Source organism: Camelus dromedarius, chromosome 8 (genome assembly GCF_036321535.1).
Source record: "Camelus dromedarius isolate mCamDro1 chromosome 8, mCamDro1.pat, whole genome shotgun sequence".
Lineage (NCBI taxonomy): Eukaryota > Metazoa > Chordata > Mammalia > Artiodactyla > Camelidae > Camelus > Camelus dromedarius.
In genome coordinates, this window is record NC_087443.1 from 15,849,557 (window position 1) to 15,855,716 (window position 6,160).

The following is a 6,160-nucleotide window of genomic DNA, read 5'->3' on the forward strand; positions in this document are numbered from 1 at the left end:
CGTGTGGCTCATCACAAGAAGACAAGATGCCTAATTTTATTGTTGAGAATTGTTTCCACTTTTGGAAGTTTCTTTCATTTTTTTTTTTCCCCAGAAACTTCACCTTCCTATCCTTTTAAGGACTAGGTGAGGGAGGGAGCAAGGGGTTCTGTGGTCTCTAAAGTTCTTAGAAAAACTAGACAGCAAACTCTGAGATCAAGTGTCCAGAGCTGCCTTTTCAAATATGAAGAAACGGGTTCAGAGACACCGACTGCCCTGCCTGGAGTTGCACAGCATATAGCCAAACTGGATCTCAGATCCCGAACTCTGGTGCCCAGCCTAGACCTCTTTCAGCTGACCCACGTGTCCCTGCTGGGCTAGTCAAGGTTTGAAGCAAAGTCACCGAAGGAAGTAACTGTGTCCCTTTCCCCGAGTGTGATTGAATGTGTATGCTTCAGCCTCAAACTGATTTGGCTCGTATTTGGTGAATGTCAACATTATTTAACTTAAAAAAAAACAAAAACAAAAAGGAACTGTGGATGAGTAAAGCCAAGCTGGGGGAGTGGAGCCAAGCAGGGGAAATGTTTACTTGTCACTGAGACAAATAAACATCTTCCCCCTTTTTCTTCCACTTTGACAGATTAAGGGACCTACTTAGGGCTGCCTAGCTGGTTGGGGCCTGGGGGGCCGGGCACACAGACACGTTGAGTGGGGCAGGGATTTTACTAACAGCAGGGCCGTTTATTGAGCACTTAGTGTGTCCCAGGCACGGTGGGCTTTGTGCGCATCATGTCACTGCATATGTACTGTCTCCTGTGACCCCAGATGCGGACACGGAGGTTTAGGGAGATGGAGTCCTTGGCCTCAGAGCAGCCTACAAGAGGCCAAATGGCGGCACACAGAGGCTACTTGCTGTCACAGCCCTGCTTCCACCTGCTCCGCTGGGCTGCTTCTCGGGACGGGGGCCCCTCCCTGTGGCCTGGGGCAGTGTTCCCAAGGGGTGGTCCCCTGACCACCTGTGTCAGAGCTACCTGGCGCCTTGGTAGAACCCCACTTCCAGTCTCCCCCCAAGTCAGAGTCTCTGGTGGGGCCTGGGAGTTTGCATGTTTCACATACAGCTGGAAGGTTCTGATAAAGCCCTGCCCTGCAAGGGGCAACGATGGAGTCTCTACCTGTGAGCACTGATGGTGCGTGAGCCTGTGGCCAGGAGTCCCGCTCCTGTGCATGGGGGGCACATACATCAGTGTGCAGAGAGCTCTGGTGGTAATAGAAAGAACGAACAAATGAATGAAAAGAGGGAGGGAGGGAGGGAGGGAAGAAAGAAAAAACTCTAAATGTTTAAATGTTCACCAAAAAGGGAGCAAATTAATAAATGGTAGTATGATACACAAAAGACTACTATACAACAGTGAAAAATGAATGGGTTAGACCCACATACATACACATGATGCCACTTACATAGGAGTTTTAATGCAAAACTGCACTGCATATTGTTATGGATGCAGTGTCATCACCGTGGTAACAGCTGACCTCTGTTAAGTACCTCTCTGTTCCAGGCACCATGCTGTGAATTAGGTCTTTCGGTTCGCTGGACAACCTTATGAAGGATAAGTACCACAGTAGTCTCTTTTTCTGAAGAGGAGAAAACCGAGGCACAGAGAGGTTAAGTAACTTGCCCAACCTCACACAGCAAGCACATGGCAGAACAGGGTCAGACCCAGTTGGTTCAGCCCAGTGCCTGGGCTCTAGAGACCACTACCCAGTGTATCATGTACAACTGTCCTCAGAGAACTTGCTCCAGGTGCCTGCTGGGTGCTCAGGGCAAACTGGAGGGGGGGCTGCTGAGCAGGGGGATTATGACCCCTCTTGGCAGATGGGGAGACAGGACCAGCAGGGCAAAGCTAGTTGCCTGAAGTTGCACAGAGAGTAAATGGCCAGCAACGTTGACCTGTCTGAGGAGCTCATGCCCAGCACTTTGCTTGCAGCTGCTCGGGAGATGGGGGCTCCTGTCAGCCCCATTTGTGGAGGAGGAACCTGAGACTCAGCGGAGAAGGGAGTGGGAGCAGGACTGGAGCCCAGCTATACCCTGATGAGCACAGGCTGCGGGGCCCTTGGGTTCCCCCACCTCCGTGCTGGCTGCTTGTGCTTAGGGCCAGCCGGAGCCAGTGGCCACAGCTGCCCTCCCAGTTCAAGGGGGGCAGGGCGACACAGAGCCAGCACATATGGAGTGGTGACATCTTGTCTGCAGGGGCCCCCTGGGGTCCCGCCCAGCTGCAGGAGCCTGGTTGGGGGTCCTAGATCCCTGTGGGATGTTCAGGTGACTTCAGCAGGGTGGGCTGGATTGGGGAGGGCAGTGATGGACTGCTTCTTCCTGAGGGCCCAACACAGCGCTGGACAACAGGACACCAAAGAGCACTGGATTCGGAGTCCGCCTGGCCCTGGCACGTTAACACAGAAGGCCTCTGGGCTGCAGCTTCACCATGGAAGCTGTGGGAGGGGTCTTCAAACAAGACCTCATGCCCCCTCTCAGAGCAGGGTGGAGGAACTGCAGGCTTGTGCATTAGAGGAGGGGGAGTTTCTGATGACCAAGTGCCAGGCCCTGGGCTGAGCCCACGTGGAATCTGTTCACCATCCCCAGTCACAGGCCCTCTGTGTGTGTCCATTTTACAGATGAGGAAATGGGGGTTCCAAGAGGTGAAGGGACTTGCTTTACCTGGCTCAGAAGGGTTCAAGGTCAGACCCAACCCAGTGGACTCCTAGTCCAGTGCTCTTTATCTGTTACACCAGTTGGAATGGACCTGGCTTTGGCCTGGTGGTCTGGGGAAGTGGAGGCAGGGCAGGAGGAGGAGTGAATGCTGGGTGGTGGACGCTGCCACACTCCCAGCAGGCTTCCTGGAGGAGGCGGCTGGTTCAAGTTGGGTTTTGAGGCCTTTCCAGCAGAGGTGGGGTTGTTTGGGGTCTCACCAGTGCCCCTCATTCCCGCAGGCATCACCTCCTCCCATCGGGCTCCCTGCGTCTGGCCCAGGCCTAGGTCAGTGACAGTGGCCTCTATGAATGCACAGCCAGGAACCCTGTGGGATCTGCCATTCAGAACTACATCCTCAGGGTGCAAGGTAGGGCCTGAGCTGGTAGCACCCTTCACGCACCCCAGCCTCTTTTTGGCCTCTCAGTGCCCCTCCCCATCTCCATGCCAGGCTGTCACCTCTTCCTGGCCCTCCAGTGTTTCCTCTGGCAACCCTATTTCCTGTCTTTCTCAAGCACTGTCTCTCCTCCTCCTCACCCCTCTTCTCTCCCTCTCCTGTACCCCTTGGTTGGGCCTGGAGAGGCTGTTCAGAGGCCCCCTGAGAACAGAGGGCAGGGCCCAGTGTCTGTGGGGACTTGGAGGTCGAGAGGAGGTCCCACGAAGGGGGTTCTGGTCTTAGCTTAGGGCGGGCCCAGGAGTGGGCGTTCACCTATGTGTCCAGATCTCGTGCACAGAAGCAGCCAGTGGGGTCACTCCGCCACAGAGGTGGGGGCTTATCCTCCACCAGCCCCGAGGAATCACCTAAGACGGGGGTCAGCTGGCCTCCGCCCTTAGCCACCTGTGGCCTACCCACTGTTTTCAGTGGAGAATGATGTCTTCATTTTTAAATGTTTCAGGAAGAAAAGACAAACAATATTTTGTAACATGTGAAAATTACATGAAATTCAAGTTTCAGTGTCCATAAATATGAGTTCTATTGGAGTGCCACCACACGTGTTCAGTTACGTGTTGTCTGTGGCTGCCGTGATGGCAGGGTTGAGTAGCTGAGACAGACCATCTGGCCTGCAAGGCCTAAAATATTTACTATCTGGCCCTTTACACAAAAAGCTGACCCCTGATCTAAGCTCACTCCCCATTTTACAGAGAAGGTTCAGAGATGGAGGGGCTCAAAGCTTTGCTGTGGGTTTGCATAAGCATATGGGAGAAAAGGAAGCAGGGCGGCTGGTGATGACCAGGGCCTGAGTCAGCAGAGCTGGGTCTGAATGCTGACTCTGCCACCAACTGGCTGTGTGGCTTTAGGCCAGCTGCTTGGCATCTCTGAGCTTTGGTTTCCTCTTCTGTAAAGTGGGGGCAATAATGCCTATGCCATAGCTGTCAGAGGGGTATCAATGGCATCAGGCACTCAGTACAGTGGAAACTGTTCTCGTTTTCAGCAAGCGTTGGTAGTGGAGTGGTGGGTAGGGTGTGTACACCCTTGCGCTCTTGGACAGTGAGGCTCGCTCGGGGCTCAGGGTAGGGGAGCCAACCTCTGTCCAGGGGCCAGGTTCCCATGGGTGGTCTTTGGGCTCCTCCTCTGAAGCTGGGGAGGTAAAGGGCTAGCTTCCTCCCAGGGCCCAGGACACTTGTCCCTGTCTCCGAGACTTCTTCCGGACTCCCTCAGTCTGGCCCCACGGGGAGCCACCTGGTCACACAGACCCAGGCTTTGGGCTGCTCCAGCTCCTATCAGCTGATGGAGTGAGTGACTTTGGTCAAGCGACAACCTTTCTGAGACTCAGTTTCTTCATCCGCAAAATGGGCATGGCATCACCCACCCCATAGGAAGGACCAAATGAGATGCATGATGGGAAAGTGACTAGGAAACACAAATGCAGAAGAAACAAAACCCACCCTCCTCCCACCCCAGGGAAGGGAAAGAGTGAGTCTAGCGGCAACATTTTTGGCACCACTGTGGGCCAGACCCTGTGCTGGTGACTCAACTGCTACATCTCCCTTTATCCAGGGGCGGCTTTGTGAGGAGGGGAAACTGAGGCTCGGGTGAGGGGCAGGGCTGGGATTTGAACCTCCCCTTCTGTGCATGCTGCCCCCCACCCCCACCCCCCATGCTGAGTCAGTCCCGCTGCCCTCTGGGCCTCAGTGTCCCCATCCAACAGTGAGCTGGGTGGTTCCCAGCTGGTAGTTCTCAAATGGTATAAGCGGGCTGGGGGTGGGACTGGGGCTGAGCACGGAGGAGCGACTCTTTGATGAGAGCCCGTGTGTTCACGCAAAAGGCTGAAATTACTCACTCTTGGGGAGATTCACATGGGGGGCCCCCACTGTCTTTTTCTGACAAAACAAGAAATAGTCAGCCTTGGATTTTCCCCCAGGATGATTTCTGCCTGTTGGCGACATCCAGGGGTCGAGGGAGCCCTGTGGCAGGCCTGGCCTTCCCCATGGGTCTGGGCTCTGGGACCCCCACCCGGCCCTCTGCCTTGACAGCCCTCCCCGTGGCCCTGTCAGTGCCCCGCCAGGTGCAGCCGGGCCCGCGGGCCCTGAAAGTGCTGGTGGGAGACGCTCTAGACCTGAACTGTGTGGCTGACTTGGACCAAGGATGGGGTGGACCTGCGGGGCGGGGGGCCCGAGGGCTCCGTCCACTTCCCAGCCATCCAAACCTCTGACGCCAGGACATACCGCTGTGAGGCCTCCAGCAGGGCCGGGGTGGACTCCTGGGAGCTGGAGCTCAGGGTGCTGGGTGAGTCTCCTATACCCCTCTCCACCTCCCCTCAACAGCAGCCTGGGTTTCTGAGCTGCTGGACACCTTCCCTCCTCCCAGCCCCCAGCCCCCAACCCCTGGGGGGCCGTCTGGTGTCAGGCAGCTTTCGCCAGCCCCTGGGGGACTCCGTCCTTGGCGTGGGCTGCAGACGCCTGGGCCCAGGTCCAACTTCTCCCACTTTCCAGCTGGACAACCACAGGCCAGTCGCTTACACTCTCTGACCCTACAAAATGTGTCCAGTAATATGTGCGGGGTCAGTGAGAGCATCCGTGTAAAGTGCCTGGTGCACGGGAAGTTCTGCATCTGTGGTGCTAGCGTTGTCACCTTTAGGAATTTGAAACTCATGAGGGGAGTGCAGGGAAGGACGACGCCCAAGCTCAGCCCCCCTAGCCTGTGGGGGTCGTGCGTGGCCCTGGTGGCTGCTCCATGGGCCACTATGCAGGAGGTGAGCTGGTGCAGCTGGGGTTCTAGAGGAGAATGCCCTGTCCACTGGCCCTGGGCTCCTGGGGGGAGCCTCAAGCTTGGGGCTCGGGGATGTGAGTGCGGCCACATCACCTCACGTCAGAGCCGCCGCACTGGGAGGCTGATGAGACCAGCGGGCTGCTGGAGATAGAAGCAGCAGAGAATGCCAGCCTGCCGTGTCCTGCCAGAGGTGAGGCTGGGCCCCGGGCAGGCTGGGTGGGGCAGGA